The sequence below is a fragment of the Cebus imitator genome, unplaced genomic scaffold (assembly GCF_001604975.1).
Source record: "Cebus imitator isolate Cc_AM_T3 unplaced genomic scaffold, Cebus_imitator-1.0 Scaffold662, whole genome shotgun sequence".
NCBI classification, from domain to species: domain Eukaryota; kingdom Metazoa; phylum Chordata; class Mammalia; order Primates; family Cebidae; genus Cebus; species Cebus imitator.
The window spans coordinates 637,561-658,468 of NW_016107977.1; the positions used below are offsets into that span (position 1 = coordinate 637,561).

A 20,908-nucleotide genomic window follows, 5' to 3' on the forward strand; every position below is an offset into this window, starting at 1 on the left:
TTTTTTTTGAGATGGAGTCTCACTCTATCACCAGGCTAGAGTGCACTGGTGTGATCTCAGCTCACTGCAACTTCTGCCTCCCAGGTTCAAGCGATTCTCCTGCCTCAGCATCCCGAGTAGCTGTGACTATAGGCACATGCCACCATGCCCAGCTAATTATTATATTTTTAGTAGAGATGGGGTTTCACTGCGTTGGCCAGGATGGTCTTGATCTCTTGACCTTGTGATCTGCCCACTTCAGCCTCCAAAAATGCTGGGATTACAGGTGTGAGCCACTGTGCCTGGGTGATCTTGTTCCTTTTTTATGGCTGTATAGTATTCCATGGTATATGTGTACCACATTTCCTTTAAAAAAATTTTTCCCATAAGTTATTGGGGTACAGGTGGTATTTGGTTACATGAGTAAGTTCTTTAGTGGTGATTTGTGAGATTCTGGTGCACCTATCACCTGAGCAGTATACACTGCATCCTATTTGTAGTCCTTTATCCCTCCCCCTGTTCTTCCCCCCAAGTCCCCAAAGTCCACTGTATCATTCTTACCCCTTTACATCCTCATAGCTTAGCTCCCAAATATCAGTGAGAACATACGATGTTTGGTTTTCTATTCTTGAGTTACTTCACTTAGGACAATAGTCTCCAATACTATCCAGGTTGCTACATATGCCGTTCATTCATTCCTTTTTATGGCTGAGTAGTATTCCATTGTATAAATACTACAGTTTCTTTATTCACTCATTAATGGCATTTGGATTGGTTCCATGATTTTGCAATTTTGAACTGTGCTGCTACAAACATATGTGTGCAAATATCTTTTTCATATAATATTTAGTTTCCTCTGGGAAGATACCAAGTAGTGGGATTGCTGGATCAAATGGTAGTTCTACTTTTAGTTCTTTAAGGAATCTTCACACTCTTTTCCATAGTGGCTGCACCAGTTTACATTCCCATCAGCAGTGCAGAAGTGTTCCCCATTCACTGCATCCATGCCAACATCTATTGTTTGTTGATTTTTTTATGGTCATTCTTGCAGGAGTAAGATGGTATTGCATTGTGGTTTTGATTCACATTTCCTTGATCATTAGTGATGTTGTGCATTTTTTCATATGTTTGTTGGCCATCTGTATATCTTCTTTTGAGAGTTTTCTATTCATGTCTTTAGCCCACTTTTTGATGGGATTGTTTGTTATTTTTCACACTGATTTGAGTTCATTGTAGATTCTAGATATTAGTCCTTTGTCAGATGTATAGATTATGGAGGTTTTTTTTTTTCCACTCTGGGTTGTCTGTTTACTCTGCTGGCTGTTTCTTTTGCCATGCAAAGCTCTTTAGCTTAAATAAGTCCAAGCAATTTATCTTTGTTATTATTGCATTTGCTTTTGGGTTCTTGGTCATAAAATCTTTGCCTAATCCAATGTCTAGAAGGTTTAACCAATGTGATCTTCTAGAATTTTTATTTATTTATTTATTACACTTTAAGTTCTGGGGTACATGTGCAGATCGTGCAGGTTTGTTACATAGGTATACATGAACTCATCCTTTTTTATGACTGCATAGCATTCCATGGTGTGTATGTGCCACAATTTCTTTATCCAATCTATCCTTGATGGGCATTTGGGTTGGTTCCAAGTCTTTGCTATTGTAAATATTGCCACAATAAACATGCATGTGCATGTGTCTTTATAAATGAATGTTTTATAATCCTTTGGGTACATACCCAGTAATGGGATTGCTACAAGAATGACCCTCCACTCTCAAGTAGGTTCCAGGGTTGTTCCAGTGACAACAGTGCTCCTTTCTTTGTGTCCATGTGTACTCAATGTTTAGCTCCCACTTTTAAGTAAGAATATGTGGCATTTCATTTTCTGTAAAATTCTTAAATTAATATTAATAAACTAGATTAAGCTATGGTTTTTACTCTTATGTGCAATCTTTGTCAGGTTTTATAGTTAATGTTATATACATAAAACAAAACTGAAAGTTTCACTTTCTTTTCAGTGCTCTGGATTAACCTAAGTAGCACCAGGGCCATTTGTGGTAGATCTGACCCACAAATTAATCTGTTACTGGTGCTTCTTTTTTGGGGAGCTCTTTTATAATTTCCTCTAATTTTTTCCCTATGGAAATTGTTCTGCCTCATCTTTCTATCTCCACATGGTTTAATTTTGTTAGGTCATATCTTCCTAGAGATTGGTTTTCAAATTTATTTGAATGGAGTTAAAAAGATTCTTCCCATGGGCCTAAATCCCCTACATATCCCATTGAGGAAAATAAATGCTACTTGCTGAGTGCCCACAATTACATTGATTGTGCTTAGTGCTTTATGCGTGAGTTAACTCTCATACAGGCAACAATTCCACAGGGACAGTGGTTTTGTTCCATTTTACTAAAACCCAGAGTGCCCAGTGGCAGAGTAAAGATTCCCACATAGACTCACTTTGACCCAAAAGTCACCATTCTTCCATCACACAATACCATCCCTTTACAGTGGAACAGGGTGTCTTCAAAAGGTCTCAGGTCAAAACATCTGGTGCCTTTGAAATATATTATGTGCATAGATGTATGATTGGAAGCAAAACATTTCCTTAGTTGACACTCACTCAATTGTACCTTTTCATAGTTTTCTTCCAGTATGGAAAGATGGAAGAAAACTCTCTCCTAAAATCTACATCTTTGGGAAAAACAGTAAGTGTAGGACCTACTGAAGTTTTCTCCTGTGCACATTGAAATGATATATGCATCAATGGCATGTCGAATTATTCAAGGGTTCTTCATATGACAGCAAGTGTACAGCTCTCATCACAGTCATGGGCTTATGATCCCAAAAGGATTACAGACTGTTCATAAAAACTACAAATGCTCCTCAATTTATGATGCAGTTATACACCAATAAATGTATCTTAAGTTGAAAATATAATAAGTTGAAAATGAATTTAATATTCCAGTAAATCCACCTTAAAGTTGAAATAAGTCAAACCATTGTTAAGCCCAGATCCTCCCTGACTTATGGGGTAACCTCCCAAGAAACCTATCATAAAGTTAGAAAATCCTAAGCCAAGCCATCCTAAATTTGGGATAGTTTGTAGATAATTTTTAAAGAATCCACAAGGAATAACAATCAGTAGTTTTGTAGATAAGACTTGAACATGAACATCAAAGTGAACTTTGTAAGGCCATGAAACATGGTGACACTTGCTCTGACTTGTAGAAAGCTACAATCTTGCAACAGTGTAATGCGCCCATAACTTGGAAAGATCATCTTACAAGAGAACCTCAGTGTCATGGAGATTATCTCATTCCTGAAAATGTACAGCAGAGCTTGGTTGACAATTGTAAACCTCCGGCACTGGAATGCTTGCAAGGACGCTTTGCTTTGAAATATTTATGTTTTTATTCTTCAGGCTCACAAATGTAGCTGTTACACTGGCATAAAATATGTGCCTGAATCAGACCAATGTGCCATTGACAAGTGTTTAAAGAAAAATCCAAAGAACTTACAAATCAGGTTGCTACTTTTCCTACTGATTCCAATCATTAAATCAGTTCTTCTTCTGGGTAAAGGTACCATCTTTCCAAGGAAAAGACAGCCTAATGGGTCAGCCTCTCTTCCTAGCCTGCCATTGTCATTGTGACAGGTGGTGGGACACACCTTGTGCATTGAGCTGTCACCCAACCTACTTGCCTCCTCCTTCTCTCTGTGAAGGCTGCCCTGGAGGACAGGGTTCACGTTTTATTTGTCTTAATATCACCACAAGCTGGAATATACAAGATAATAAATATGCTGAATACATGAACAAAAGGAAACTAAAACACTAAACCTAACTTCGTACTCCATTCTGATGGGTAGACATGAAAGCAACCAAAATTTCACTTAGATTGGAATCAATACTCTCATATTACTTACAAGCAAACCCATTAGAATACGAAAAAGGAACAGTTCTCTGTGCTTGGCAGACGAAGGCAGCTGAAGGTAAGATGAATTTTTGAGGAAGGGTGCAAAGAGGGCATTCTGGGCTAGATGAGCAACATGTGTGGACGCCAGGCATAGATACCCTGGTGTGTCCAGGAGAGCTGGTAGCCAAGGGGCTGGGGGTGGAGGTGAGGGCCCGCCATGGGGGCTTCCCGGGTGAGTAGCTCACCTACGTCATGAGGCCAGTGGGAAGTCGATGAGAGTTTCAGAGGAGAGGACTGATAGGAATAGCACATGCTTTAGGAAAATAAGTAAAGATACAAAATATTGGCATCCAGAGCCCAGAAGGCAATGGGCAGGTACTCGCCCCGTTTCTTAGATGTTGCCCACCACATACCCTCACACCCACTGCAGACTGAATCTTGGTTTATCAGGGAGCAGTTGAGACCCTGGATTTCAGAGAAGATAGAAAAAATTCCTGGCACCCAGGGATGAATTGCAATTGGTGAAAGCCAGTTATACCCCAACTTGTGATACACCAATCTGCACGTGCCATGCTGGATGGTAATTTGGTTTCCCTGATGGAAAGAGATGCCAACGGGTTGGGTTTAGGGAAAAGCACTTGCTTACTTGACAGAAAGGGAAAGGCTTAAATGGAATAGGCCTTTCTCATGCTGCCTTCCGTCTTTTTTCTGCCTTGAATGAGGAAATAACATCTGCAAGTCCATTATACTTCTGGGAGTATGAAGTATAATGCAAGAGAACAAAACCCAACAAAAGTTGGGTAAAGTAGGAAGCTATTTCCAATGGCATCATGGAACACTTGCACCAGCTGTAGACAGTCCACCCCTGGACTTCTTATTATACTTCTCATCTAAGTATCTATTTGTTCAAGCCAATTAAGTAAAATGTCTGGTTACTTGTAGCTGAATGTATTCCTAATTGGCAGATGAAGGTAAAATGATTCAGATGTCAAAACCAGAAAAGAGGCAATAGGAAAAAAAGAAACCCAAGGCAAATACCATTTATAAACATAGATGTACAACTTAAAGATTAGCAAATGAGGCCAAAAGATAGAAAAAGACATAAAGAGACAAAGAAGCGCCTTGGAGCTGCTGCAGCCATCTTGGGTGCTTGGTAGTGGAGGTTATTAGGGTGGAAGGAGGTGAGTCTGTGCAGTTCTGCAGACGCCATTATCATCCCTGGAATGCCTCATTCTCATACATGTGAGAGAAGTGAATTCCCCTCTTGCTAAATCTGCCATAATGTCTTCCCTCTGTTACTAACAAACAAACATGATTTTCATGCCAATACATTATCTCAACAAATTTGAGGAGAAAAACCATACGGTCATCTTAAAAGATGCCAAAAACCCCACAATTATTCATTATACCAAGCTGAAAGAAACATGAAAAGAAGGAACCTGTTTTCTACTTATTAAATGACATTGATTCTAAATTTTTAGGACTTATCAGATCTAATAATGAAAACATTAGTAGCATTTGGATCAAGATTTAGAACAAACTCATGACTAAGTATTATAACAAATGAGAACATTTTAAACGGCTGGAACAAGATCAACATCCAAAATCAACCCTTTTCCTACATGTCAACATTAGCCAAGTTAGAATTTTAAAATCAACACAAAAAGATCTATTTCATAATTGCCAACCAACTCCCACCAAATATCCTGTAAGTTAATTAGGAAAACTACACAAAAAGAAAGAAACCTTTCTTTGTTTCCTTTGCAGAAAACAATAAATCTTTAATGAGGGATAGAAAGGGAACTTAAATAAATGGACGGAAAGACTATATTGTTAAGATGCCAGTTCCTCTCTAATGTGTATGATAAATGGAATGCAATCAATACAGAATTTTTCATGGAAGCTGACAAACAGTTTCTAAAACTTAGAAGAATAAGCCAGTAATTCCGCGACAATTTCGATGAACAATAAAGTTGATGTTTGTTCTCCCACACTTCACACATAAAGGTATTGTGACTAAAGTGGTGGGTACACAGGGACAGACAGAGACACATGGACCCGTGGAGGAGAACAGAAAATGCAGAGATGTGTGAGGGCAGGGGGGAAGAGAGAGAGAATTTGGTATATGATAATGGCAGATGCCCCTAACTTCCCAGGCAATATCCATTCCCCGTCCTTATCACTAACAGACCTTTGCTTTTGCTCATGGCTACAATGCGCTCAGACCCATGTAGTAAGTCCATGGGCTATGTGACTCAAGACAATTATGATTTCTGCTTTATCAGTTTCTCCTGCAGCTAAAAGTATCCATGTAGCCAGTTCTTTCTCCTCTATGAGCTGCCAAAATACACTAGGAAATCTGCTAGGCTACTTTTGGCAAATGTTTTGTTTTCCTAAGAAAAGGGGCATGCATATAATCTTTCCACCTTGAAGTGATGTGATATAGAAAGCTGTGCTGGCCTTGACCATGAGGGATGGGTCAATAGAACCTGAAAGATGCTGCTGTGACATCACTGAGCAGCCCATCCAATGGTGCATTGGCTTCCGAATCTGTCATGTGAAATTAAACATCTTGGATGAAGGTGAAAGCATCGCTAACCGACAGAATCACACATGTGAGGAATCCCAAATTTGTGAGAATCCTGTGGGGAAAGGACCACATTATAAAATTTATAAAATAAATTTTATAGTTGGCAATTCAGTTGGAAAAAATAAAGCAAGATTCCCTACATCCTATCATGGACCAACAAATTCCACACGAGTTACATACACATAGAGAAGAAATAAAACTATCAGTATGCCAGAGAAAAGTATAGGTGAATACGTTTATGACCTTGCAGTAGAAAAGTGTGCTGGAGACCCTGCCTGATGTTGACCACGGCCCTTGTCACTGTGTTTCTAGATCACATTTCTTGGCCTCCCATGTAGAAAGGTGTGGCCATGTGACTTACATTCCATGAAAATAGAATATGGCATGGAAGGAACATGGGTCATTTCTAGGCCTGGCCCTAACCTCCCACTACATCCCCACTTCTTCCTTCTCTCTCATTTGCCAGCTCATTAGAGAGGGTTCAGCAGAGAGTCAGCGACCCCAGGGGATAGTGGAGCTGCTGGATGGGAGAAATGTGGGTCCCTATATGATGGTGTGATCCCTATTGGGCTGGCATATGGCAAGAAATAAACCTGCCTTGTGTTAAAACACTGAGATTTGTGGGGATGTTCATTTTAGCATTTGAGTCCTAATAGATAAAGCCTTTTTAAGAGCTAAAAAGTGAAATTCCATCTAATATGGTTTGGCTGCATCCCCACCCAAAATGCCATCTTGAATTGTAATCCCCATGTGTCAACGGTGGGATCAGGTGGAGGTAATTGGATCACAGGGGTGGTTTCCCCCATGCTGTTCTCATGATAGTGAGTGAGTTCTCATGAGATCTGATGGTTTTATAAGTCCCTGGCATTTCCCCTGCTTGTATTTCTCCTTCCTGCTGCCTTGTAAAGAAGGTGCCTTGCTTCCCCTTCACCTTCTGCCATGATTGTAAGTTTCCTAAGGACTCCCAGCCATGCTGAACTGTGAGTCAATTAAACCATTTTCTTTTATAAATTACCCAGTCCCAGGCAGTAATTTATAGCAGTAGCAAAACAGACTAACAGTAAATTGGTACCACAGAGAGTAGGGTGCTGCTATAAAGATACCTGAGAATGTGGAAGCAACTTTGGAACTGGGTAATAGGCAGAGGTTAGAACAGTTTGGAAGGCTCAGAAAATAGGAAGATGTGGGAAAGTTTGGAAATTCCTACAGACTTGCTGAATGGCTTTGACCAAAATGCTGACAGTGATATGGACAATAAAGTCCAGGTGGAGGTGGTCTTAGATGGAGAGGAGAAACTTGTTGGGAACTGGGGCATACATGACTCTTGTTATGCTTTAGCAAAAAGACTGGTGGCATTTTGCCCCTGCCCTAGGGAATCTGTGGCACTCTGAACTTGAGAGAGATGATTTAGGGTGTCTGGTAGAAGAAATTTCTAAGCAGCAAGACATTTACTATGTGACTTGGATGCCATTAAAAGCATTTAGTTTTATTCATTCACAAAGATATGGTTTGGAATTGGAACTTAAGTTTAAAAGGAAGCAGGGTATAAAAGTTCAGAAAATTTGCAGCCTGACAATGTGATAGAAAAGAAAAAACAATTTTTTTTGAGGAGAAATTCAAGCTGGCTGCAGAAATGTGCATAAGTAATGAGAAGCCCAATGTTAATCGCTAAGACGATGGGGAAAATGTCTCCAGAGCATGTCAGAGGTCTTCACAGCAGCCCCTCCCATCACAAGCCAGGAGGCTTAGGAGGAAAAAATATTTTGTGGGGGGCTGGGGGGTGGGCAGGACCTTGCTGCTTTGTGAAGTCTCAGGACTTGGTGCCCCGTGTCCCAGCCGTGGCTAAAAGGAGCCAATGTACAGTTCAGGTTGTTGCTTCAGAGGGTACAAGCCCCAAACCATGGCAGCTTTCATGTGGTGCTGGGCCTGCAGGTGCACAGAAGTCAAGAACTGAAGTTTGGGAACCTCTGGCTAGACTTCAGAGGATGTAGGGAAATGCCTCGTAATCCAGGCAAAAGTTTGCTGTAGGGGCACAGCCCTCTTGAAGAGCCTCTGCTAAGGCAGTGCAGAAGGGAAATGTGGGATCAGAGCCCCTACACAGAGTCCACACTAAGGCACTGCTTAGTGAAACTGTGAGAAGGGCCACCATCTTCCATCCTCCAGACCCCAGAATGGTAGATCCACTGACAGCTTGCACTGTACACCTGGAAAAGTCACAGACACTCAACACAAGCCTGTGAAAGCAGCCAGGAGTGGGGCTACACCCTGCAAAGCCACAGGGATGGAGCTGCCCAAGGCCATGGAATCCCATCTGTTGCATCAGCATGACCTGGATGTGACATATGGAGTCAAAGGAGATCATTTTGGAACTTTAAGGTTTAAGATTGCCCTGTTGGATTTTGGACTTGTATGGGCCTGCAGCCAATTTCTCCAACTTGGAACAGCTGTATTTACCCAATGCCTGTACCCCCAACTTTAGAGGCTCATAGGCAGAAGGGATTTGCCTTATCTCAGATGAGACTTTGGACTCGGACTTTGGGTTAATGCTGGAGTAAGTTAAGACTTTGGGGGACTGTTGGAAAAGCATGATTGTGTCTTGAAATGAGAGGACATGAGATTTGATTTGGGAGGAGCCAGGGGTGGAATTATGTGGTTTGGCTGTGTCCCCAGCCAAAATCTTATCTTGAATTGTAATCCCCATAATCCCCATGTATCAAGAGAGGGACCAGGTAGAGGTAATTGGATCATGGGGGTGGTTTCTCCCACAGTGTTCTCATGATAGTGAGTGAGTTCTCATGAGATATGATGCTTCTTTAAGTGCCTGGCATTTCCCCTGCTGCATTTCTCCTTCCTGCTGCCCTGTGAAGAATGTGCCTTTCTCCCCTTTCACCTTCCACCATGATTGTAAGTTTCCTGGGGATTCCTCAGCCATGCGGAACCTCTTTCTTTTATAAATTACCCAATCTTGGGAAGCTCTTTATTGCAGTGTGAAAACAGACTAATATATTACCAAAATAAATTTAATAAAACTGATAATAGCAAAAACCAGATAATAAAGTTCTGTATGAAAAAAATCATAGATATTTTAAAGTTATATAACAGAACAGGAAATTTAGGAAAAAATATAAAAACAAGAAATTAGTATTCAATGGACCAATCAAAAAATCAACATATTATATGAATGTACAATTTATAGAAAACTCAAATGACTAGTCAACATATGAAAAAAGAATCAACCTCAATTGTAATGAGAAACATACAAATAGAGAAGATAACCACTAATCACCCTCACCCATCCCGTCATGCATCGAATTGGCAAAAGAAAAAAAAATCCTGAAAACATCAATTCCTAGTAAAGTGAAATTGGTAGTTTTTAACACTGCTAATAGGGGTATAGTGGGCTAGTGGTGAGGTCGGCAGCGGGCATTTTTTTTAGAATCTAGAATTATTTTTAATATAGAATACCTATATCCTGTAACTCTACAGTTCTGCCTCTCAGTATCTTCCTGAGAGGACACTCTGCTTATGTGTACAAAGAAGCATGTCTAAGGATATTCCCTGTAGCATAGCTGAAAATATAAAAAAAGTTTGTCAATAAGAGATAGGCTAAATCAAGCCTATTGCATCAGTACATGAACTACACTACAGGTGTCAACATGAAAGCATCTTTAGGGCACATGAGAATATTAATGTATTATAGTATGATTAAACAATACTAACAGGAAAAGGGTCTCATGGGCAGAAAACTGTCCAGAAGGAAAACTGGCTATGGCCATGAGGGCTCTCAGGAGCCCAGGACCTGGGAGGGAGGGAACAGGGCACTCATTTCTACTTTAAGCCACCCCCCCAACTCTTTGTCCCTCCTCACATAATATGCAATACTTCAAGCATCATTTTCTACTGAAGCTATTAAATAAAATACAGGAAGTGATGGGGCCTGGGCTCCAGCATGGAAGCAGATGCAAGTAAGAGAAGAGCAGAAAGGTGCACTTTGGCTGGCAGGTGACATGATGGGGGCTGCAGAATCCATGGAGGCTGTGCTGGCACAAACCCAGGAGAAAGGTAGGTCTAGTTTTGAGTTGAAGTTTTGCCATTCTCTTCAAGTGTGGTCTTTAGGAAGTCACTAAACCCCTGTGAATTCAATTTTCTATCTATACACAGAGAAGCTATCATATATTTATTGGAAGTTTGTTAAGTTGAAATAAACCTAAATAAAAATATTATACATATCTGTCTATCTGCCTGCCTGTCTGTACACCTATCATCTATCTTCAATCTATATTCTATCTCTCCTCTTTTTGTTCCACCTACATACCTACCTGTATATCTTTTGATCTATATTTTTTCCTGTCTGTATTTAATCAGTTTTTCTCATTGTCAGTCTTTCTCTTTCCTGATTTTCTCTCTCTCCTGTTTGTCATATGTCTGTCTTACTATTATCTATGTAGATGTCTAACTATCCATGTTTCTGTCTTTCTTTCTGCCATCCTATTTCTACCTGTCTCCATCCATCCATCCATCCATCCACCCATTCATCCATCCATCCATCCATCCATCGATCCATCTATCCATCCATCCATCCACCCACCCACCCACCTATCTATGCATGTTTCTGGGTGTGTATGTATCTATCTGTCAGTATGTCTGTATGTCTTTGTGCTATCTCTCTCTCTCTCTCTCTCTCTCTATCTCTCTATCTATCTCTCTATCTCTCTCTCTATGCTAGAAACTCTGTTTTTCTGTCTGTCCATCTTCAAGGACCTCAATGTTTTTCAACCTTTCTTGTCTGTATGTCTTTCAACCTATCTTGTTTGTCTGCATATCTATCCATATGCCTATGAATGTATCTATCTGATTATCCACAACCTGCCTGAATGTCTGTCTATATATCTCCCTCCCTCCTTTTGCTTTCTCTTTCTGCACCTTTCTGTCTGTCTGACTCTGTTTCACTGTCCAATGACTAATTTCTTCCTGACAGTTTAATTTCTGCCTTCATGGTGCTTGACACAGAGCAGAGCTTCACTGACTGCTAGTTTACTTCCCGCTTTTCAGTTCTTTTCACTCCTTCATTGCTCCATTCCTACAATCAGCTGCCATTAACTGGGTCATTGCTCTGTGTTATGTGCTAGGGATACAACCTAAAATCAGGCAGGGTCTCTGCCTTCTAAGAGTATTTGGGCTGCTGGCCTGAAAAGCAAATTAATGAGGCAGTTATATCACATGATGCTTAGAGCTATGAGAGACAAGATGGTGTCAGGCACAAAGGACGGGCACTGATGCTAGACTGAAGTGGAGGAGAGAGTGACAGAGGCTCTGAGGAAGTGACCTCTCATCTGAAAACCACAGAGGACTGGGGATTTTTCAAAGAAGTAGAAGGCTGAGCTCCATGTAATTGGGGAAGGGGTATGGACAATGGGTGCAGAACCAGGAAAAGAGGGAACAGGGTGCAGGAGTTGGAGAACACAGCTAGGACACAATCAAAAATTCAAGTTAAGGAATTGACAAAATTAAGATGAGTGAGGCCAAAGTTGACCTAAATAGAGAGATGTACTATTTTTATGGATTGTAAGATATACCACAGTTAAGATGTCAAGTATAGTCACATTGATCTATAAATTCAATGCAATCCTAGTCAACATTCCAGCAGGTTTCTTCATAAGCATAGAGAAGCTGATTCTAAATTTATATGGAAAGATAAAGAAACTAGATTAGCCAAAACAACACTGAAAAAGAAAAAAGTTAGAGGATTCATACACTTGATTTTAAGATGCATTTAAGATGCACCTCCTGTGGCCAAGACAGTGTAGTATTGGGATAGTAAAGGATAGACACATTTATTACTAAAATGAAAAACAGACAACTGATTTGTGACAAAGATACAAAGACAATCCAACAGAGAAAAGATAGACTTTTCAAAAAGATGATGCTAGAGCAAATGGATTTCTATAAAGTAAACTCGATCCACATCTTAAACCACATATAAAAATTAACTCTGAATGGATCATAAACTATGTGTGCCTGTATGCTTAGGTGTCCGTGTGTGAGCATGTGCATGCATATGCTTATGTGTGTGTGTGTGTCCATGTGAGTGTGCATGTGTTTAATAGTGTGTTTGTATGTGTGTGTTTGTGAATTCTGCGTGCATGTTTATGTTGAGTGTGTGTGAATACATATGCATATTTGCATGAGCATGTGCGTGTGAATATATGTGCACATTTGCATAACTGTGTGACAGTCTAGGTATTAAAAAGGGAGACAGGGAAGGGTGTCTAAGGGACATTTAGAAAGAAATTCCAGTGGGCTGGTTGTTCATACTCGGAAGTTTCCAGCCCACTTAGGGTAAGTGAAACCAAGACAGTAGATGCAGTGGCTCTTTCCATTAAGAAAAAGGAATTTACATTTCACAAACACAGGAGAATTTCTGCTTTTGGGATTTCTTATTGGCTCATATTTGTTGACTATTTACACATGTCAGTGACTGGTAAAATTTAGTATTTTATTTTAGAGTCTACAACTTTGCCCAAATAAACAAATAAACATAAAGGAAATAAATATCTGTCATCCTGTATGGCTTTGAACTTTAAAAACAGATAATGTTGAGATAGGTGGATTCTGAAGAACCCACCCAGCTTTGTATAAAACCCTGTCAACTTTATGACCTAATAGATTAATCTACTAATCGTTTCTTCTTTAGTTTCTTGGGTTTTCATTTTTAGTCAGTAGAAACACTTATACAAATATAAATCCATGCAGGCATTCCAAAAAATCCTGGGGACAATTTATGCCTGGTCTCTGGTTCTCACTGCTTCAGTTTTGAAATGAGGATTGCAGTTCCTTTTTAAATATGGTTGTGGTGGTGATTACGTAGCATAGTGCCTGGCACACAAAAAGTACCAAGAAAAGGATAGGTACCCCATAAATATATACACCTACTTAAACACCCACAGATATTAAAAAAAACTATAAGATAAGTTTGATTATGATTATTGTTATTTATTTATTTGCAATATATTCTTAGATTAATAACCTTATAAACCTAATAAAACCATCTGGAGTTCTATGCCTTCAGAAGATTTGCTTTTGGTACTTTTTATATCAAAAGAACATATAATTTTTAAAAGTTTGGTTCTGAATTGAAACCGATGGCAATGAAGTCCAAGTTTACTGGATCAGCTGTTTGAGTCAGGAAAGAAACTGCATTCTTAAGCAGAAAATTTATTTGTCTACACTCCCCCGAGGAAAAAATGGTAAAACTAATTTCATTCCAACACTAAGCATTGGCTTAAGATCAAATAAGAAGCATTGCATCCCTGGATGATGTAGCCACAGCAAGTTTGAAGTAACTGATTTCAACAAAGAAAACTGTTTTGCTACTGACCAAGGATGGGGTATCTTTCTGAACTGCACATTGTCCCCACAAATAAGGTGCCTCTAGTTTTAAGTCTCCCTTATCAATGGCTAAGCATGCACTCACAGTTGCAGAGAAGAGGAACTCAGATGGAGAATAAAGAAAGGAAGATTAATAAAGAATAGGAAAGGGGGAATAGAGGAGGAGAAGAGAGATGAGAGAAGCAGGGAAAGATAAAAGACAGCTCTGCTAAGCACATATCCAAGTACAATCAACAATATACATTTCATAAATGCTGTATCTGTGACCTACTGCTGTGAAATAATGACTCCCAAATTTATGGACTTAAACCAACACATATTCATAATCTCACCATTTCTGTGAGGCAGGAATCAGAGTGCAGTTTAGCTCAAGGTCTCTAACAAGGCTTCAACCAAAATGTGAGTTGAGCCTGCAGTCTCATCTGAAGACTCAAATGAGGAAGCATTCTCTTCCAAGCTTGCTCATGTGATCATTTGCAGAATTGTTTTTGACAGTTGTTAAACTAAGAACCTCAGTTCCTTGCCATGTGGGCCTTTCCATAGGTGAGATCATAAAATCAGAGTTGTTTCATCAGAGCAACCTCATTGAAGAGTGAGAGAGAGCCTGAGCAAGACAGAAGTTACCATGTTTGTATGCTGGTCTTGGAAATGACACCTGTCACTTCTGCTGTACTTTGTTTATTAACAGCAAGTCACCATGTCCAACCCACATCCAAGGGCAGGGGACAGCACAAGGATGTGATGTCAGGAGGCAGGAATGGTTGGGAGCTGTGTAAGAAGCTCCTACACAGGTCTTTGCAGTGTCTACACCAGAGCTCAAGTACATTGTGCAGGCGAAAAAGCGGTACCTTCACACTGTGCTACATGACCACTCTCAACCTGTCAACCACCATATTTTAGCTGATTGTAATGGAAACACTGATTCTAAACTTGAAAAAGGGAAAAATGATTTCTGGAATCTGTGATATTCTTCTAGAATGCTAATAAGCCTGACTGATCCCACTCTGAAACTCTTGGGCAGTGTCACAAATGTTTATCTAATCATTCACAATTGGTTAAAGAGGGTTTATAGTCCTGTGAGGTTAGCCTGCACAGTCGATAGCTTATGACTTTTACTGCCTAGTAAACAAGTTAACTCTAAATTTGGCATTTTTTTTTTTATTGCTTTGTAGAGTTTTGCCTTAACTTAGCATCTTATTTCTTCATTTTTTTCCCAATTGGCTTTATAAATCCCAGTCACCAAATGCTTGTGGAGGCAAATTATTTGTCTTTTTGCTGGTTCCCTTATTAATGAATTAAATAAAGCTTGGGAATAGGGTAACAGATGATTTTGCCTGAGAATCAAACTTTCGCATGCTCTAGGAGTAACCACGAGGTACATAGGGAATTCAGCAAAGCGCTGACCATGGATGCTAATAGACACTGGGTTCCTGGCTTTATTCTGACTGGCTGACCCACCTTCACACACTTATGGGGCACAATGTCTGTGTGGATAGCAAGCCCCCAGGAGATTTGAGAACTACCCTGAGGGAGTATGCTCAAGCCTTTTGTAAATTTATACTTATGCCATCTCATGGGGGACTATGTCTCCGTCCATGGCTCAGCATTGGGGCTTGGAAGAGGAAGCCCCAAAACAAAGTTCTGAGATGAGAGTTTCCTGGCTGGTGATGCAGAGGATAAGAGCAACACACACCGCCAGGCTGCTGCTGTGCAGGAGGAGGAAACAGGAAGAGAAGGAGACACAGGGAGGGCCTACCCAGGGCTATGGAGGAGGAGGCGGCTTTTCTCCCTAGTGTGGCCACGCCCCTACAAGCCTCCTGGGAGTGGGCCTCTCTGCAGGGGCTTTGCCTTGGCTTCCAGCCACCTCCATTTGGTTCTCCAGCACCCAGGCCAGGAGTATGGGGCTCACTCAAGACCAGATAGCTCAGGTTTCCAAGTGAACATACATTCCACAGGACGTGCTTTGGGAAACTGAAAAGAGGTAGCCCTGGTATTTCCATCCACACACTCAAGTGCAACTCAGTGATTTCCTTGGTGCTGATGCAGAACCAGAGGTCTGATTTTCACCTGCATTTCACTTGTCCCATAACCTTTGTGTTTGCTCTTGGGAAAACAGAAAAGGCATAGTCTCATCCCCAAGAAGTGGATCCAGGGGATGAGGAGACAAGCAAGGATTCTTGGCATGCAAAAGAAAAAAGAGGGGTGGCAAGGCTTCAGGGAAGCCTGGTGCTGTGGCCCACCAGATGTGTCCTCTGGTCCTGGCAAACCCAGGCTGGCTGGGTTAATATCGCCCCTGAAGGCAGGGGAACCCCACAGGACCATCCCCTCAAGCTCAGACTGACAAGAAGCCAACAGAAAGCATACCATCTGTATGCAGGATGCATAGCGGTCTTCTCTGTGAGCACCAGCTTTCATCTGCTTTTAAGAGTTGTGGGGAAGAAAATGAAGCAAGTAACCTTTTCAGAGGAAGTACTTTTAAGATATTAACATGTTTTCCAACAGCAATTTTTCTGAAAGCCTAATTCACATTCATGTGCAGCTTCTAAAACAACCTATATTTTCACAAACTGTTTTCTTGGTAAAATTTTCAAAACATTCTCAAGGAAGATGCGTTCTGTGGCAATAGGATGCCAATAGAACTAAAGGGACTTGATCTAAAAAGAAAAAAAAAAACATACACACACCCACGCACACATACACACACTTTTCAAATAAGAAGTCTGACTGGTTACTGGTGACTGAAAGGCAAACCTGATGAGAGACCAGGGCAGTGTAGGCCTAGTGAGGGGAGGCAGTTATGGGTGACCGAGAGGGTAAGGAGGAAGCAGAAGGGGGAGTGCATATGAGGGCAGTGTTTGCTGATGAATACTTCCTGGCGTGATGGTTTCATTCTCTATGCAACCTTTTAACTGCAGGGACACAGAGCATTGGGGCCTCTGTGCTGTCATTCAGATTTATTAGCATTTTTGCTAAAGGTCTTATAAAAGATCTCAGGAATAAAAGCAGTGTCCCGTGGCTCTTGCCTGTCTTTCCTGTGTCTGATAATAATTAACAGCTATTGCTTAGCAAGGCCAGCCACAGGCTCCACCCTCTGCCATGTGCCTCCTGCAATGGTCACACCCAGTCTCATAATTGTAATCCTAAGGACACTGAAGCTTTGTGAGGAGAAATGTTTGCTTGCGGTCACCTGGTTGGTATGACAGAGACAAGATGCACACCTAGATGCTTATCTGGATGGTCTAACTTCAGAGTCCTCTTGACCACCTCAATATATGCTCCCTTGTGTGATGACCTCACAACCACAGAAAATGTGAAACATGAAGGACTATGTGACAAAGAAAGTCTGAGGTCCCAAACAACTACTGGGTAAAATATCATAATACAACATTCAAAGGATGCTAAGAGCACTGGATGGAAATTAGCCAGGTAAAAGAACACTCACAGGGCTTCAGACTTTGCTCCATTGCTTACTAGTGAAAGCCAAAGAATGTAAAAAGTGACTTTATAAAGGGAGCTCTTGCAGAAACAACCTTATCCCAGTGAACAAACTTACCGTCATGTGCCATGGGGTGCCCACTGATGGGCTGGAAAGAGAAATGGAGGAAATGTCTATCTAAATCTAAGTAGGAGGAAATAATCAGGCAAGTCCAGGTTGTGCAGCACTCCATAAAACAAGTGGCTCAGAGTCTTCAGAGACATCAACATCACAAAAGAGAAAAACGAAAGCAGGGCTTTGGTTTAGATAAAAGGAGACATAACTGAATTCAGTGAGTGATACTTAATTGAACACCAGACAGGGGAAAACAGCTATGATGACTATTTGGGAGACAAGCAGGGGTATCTGGATAAGAACAACATATTTGGATAATACCACTTTATCAATATTAAATTTCACTGTGGTAACGGCACTATACTTTTGAAGAAGGCAGCTGTGTACTTACAAGATGATGCCAAAGCATGTCATGATGTCAGCAACTTACTTTCAAATGATTCAGACAAAAAGAATCAAACACATACAAACATATATTTATCATTTGTGAATGTCTGTTTTTGTATTCTGGGTGAAGAATTAGGGGTGTTCACTGTTCTATTCCTTCAAGTTTTCTGCAGAATTAAAGCTTATAAAATAAAAAGTAGGTAAAAAGGTATACAAAAATATTTGTCTCAAGAGTCATAAAGCAAAAGAATGGCTTTGCTATCAGCCAGATTAAAATTGTATTTTTGGATAAGAAGTAAAAGGAAACAGTAAAAATAAAAATAATTAGTGTGTTAAGATAATGGGACTATTTTTCTTTTGCTTATAATATTTTAAAAATCAATAATGGTTGCAACAGATGACAAATTTTGCACTGGTATAAATCAATTCACTTGTCAATCACTACCGTTGTTTTTTTCCTTTTAAAGAACAATGCCTATTATTCCAATCTCAAATTCTAATGCAGTATGAAATACATCTCATGATTCTTTGTCAATTTACTTTACAGTTTATCTGGGCTTTATATCTGATTTCCAGGGAATCCACAGAACCACTACCAGCTCTGTTGTCAGAGGCGGTGACTGCACTTGCCCCTCTGTCCTGCCACGAGACCCCATGAACACAGGACTTACTTTTCAGACACCTGATTCTGGAGGTGTGTGACAGTCAGGCATGCAGGCCAATGCTGCATCGTCGCTGCTGGAAATGGCCCATTGTTGCCCAGTAGAAGGTGAGACCACAGTGCCTGAGAACTCTGGAAAAGACAATGAGAATCAAAGAGAATGTTCACACTTCATGGAAAGTGAAAATTAACAATTTAAGCTTTAGGAATTAATGTCTTATATTTTAAAAATTAAATATTAATATTTCAAATTTTAAAATTATTTTAAATATTTAACATGCATCTGAAATTGGCTGGTGAATCCTGCACCCCCTGAATCCCACTCCCAACACATGATCCCACCCTTTAATTTTTAAATGAACGTCCCATCAGGAGACAGATGAGGATCAAAATGGGAAAAATCTCATCTGTGCAGACTTAACAGATGTGAGGGTAGGCTCAGAGGCCCTATAAGCTGATGTGCGAGGGGACTGGACTATGCTCTCAGGGGGCCTCGAGAACTCAACTCTTGACTTCTGAGATTCTGGGAGAGAAGTTCTGGGGGTGTGATCTGTAGGGAACCTCAAAGTGAGGGGGCTGTTCATATTTCACATAGTGGAACCAGGTGCATCCCATCTGAACTGGGCATTCCGCAGGCATTCAGCAGATGCCGTACATTTTTATCTTTTTAGGTCCTTTATTTTACCTAATAACTTATAGGCAAAATTTAATTTTTACTCGGTTTGAGTATCTGTCTTTTAATCAGGGAATTTAACCCATTCCTTCTCCTTTGGCAGGGTATGGGAGCAGGAGAGGGAGTGATTGGTATATTTGGACCTTTCACCATTATCTTGTGTTTTTGACCTGTCAAGTTTTCTCCTTTACTGTCTTTAACTGACTTGATTGTTCTTATTTTTTCTCTAATGTTTTAGAAATTATGTCTTATTTTTCTTCTAGTATTTCCTTTACATTTATAACACGCATGTGCATGTTTATTTTTTCTATCTAAACTGAGTATTAAATAACATACACAACCTCTAATTTCCACGTAGGATAAGGCACTTAGTTCAATCTAACTCCAATCTTCTCCTTGGCTACCCGCTATATTTTGTTGAAATCATTTAAAATGTTGATTCGAAATTGCTTTCAATTTTTGTGTTTCTAATTTCTTAGAAATCATAATTCTTAACAACTGCTTTAAGCTTCATTGCTATATTATTACTTGTAACATGACTGTGTTTTAGTGTTTGCTAGTTGATCATGAATAATTTGCATACATCTCATTGCTCCTATATTAATTTTTAATTTTACTAGAAGGCTTGAGTAGTTCCTTCAAAATGATTTTGTAGGCAATAAATTTACTGAGTTCTTGAACAGAAATAGGAATATACCAAATGCAAAAGAATAGAATCAATAGCCAAGACAATCTTGAAAAAGAAGAACAAAGTTGGAGGTCTCATACATCTTGATTTCAAATGTACTATGAATTTATGGTAATCAAAGCATATGGTGTGACCATAAAGACATATTAATAGTTCAGGTAGACTGGAAATAAATCCTCAAATATATGGTTAAATCATTTTCCACAAGGGTGCCACATCTGGCCTCACAAAAATGGCCAGTGGTTTTCCAGAAGACCACTCCATATGGAAAGCACAATCTTTTCAATAAATGGTGCTGGGAAAACTGCATATCCACATGCAAAATAATGAAGTTAGACTCTTACCTAATGTTGTATGCAAAAATTAAGTAAAAATGGATCAAAGACCTAAATGTAAGAGCTAAACCTATAAAACTCATAGAGGAAAATACTGGGAAAAGCTTTATGACACTGGATTTGACAATTCTTTCTTGGATATGACACCACCAAAAGAACAGGCAACCAAAAAAAAAAAAAAAAAAAAGATAAATTGGACCTTGTCAAAATTAAAAACTTTGTGTACCAAAGGTAGTATCAACAAAGTGAAAAGGCAACCAATGGAATGACAGAAAATATTTGCAAGTCATATATTTGATAAGGGATTAATATCATAACATATACAGAACAACTGCAACTCAACAAGAAGATAACCTGAAAAAATGGAAAGACATCCCATGCTCATGGATTAGAATAATTAACATTGTTAAAATATCTATATTAACCAAAGTGCTCTACAGATTCAATGCAGTTCCTGTCAAAATACCAATGACATTCTTCAAAGAAATAGAAAAAAAACCTGAAATTCATATAAAACCACAAGAGACCTTGAATAGCTAAAGTCATCCTGGGCAAAAAGAACAAAGCTAAAGGCATCACACTACCTAATTTCAAAGAATACTACCAATTTATAGTAACCAAAAGAGCATGGTACTGGCATAAAAACAGACGCATCAACCAATGGAACAGAATAGAGAACCCACAAATAAATCCATACACTTACAGCCAACTCAGTTTCAACAAAGGTGGCAAGAACACACAGTG

At 39.8% G+C, this 20,908-nt stretch overlaps 1 protein-coding gene across 1 annotated transcript in view; it reads right to left on the reverse strand.

The window, feature by feature from the left end:
* The window catches only part of OTUD7A (OTU deubiquitinase 7A), a 153,680-nt gene that overhangs the window by 115,599 nt on the left and 17,173 nt on the right, over positions 1–20,908 (reverse strand). Inside the window, exon 2 of the mRNA XM_017518205.2 lies at positions 18,479–18,600. The gene's annotated coding sequence lies outside the window, so the exon portion shown is untranslated. The remainder of the gene's footprint in view (positions 1–18,478; positions 18,601–20,908) is intronic.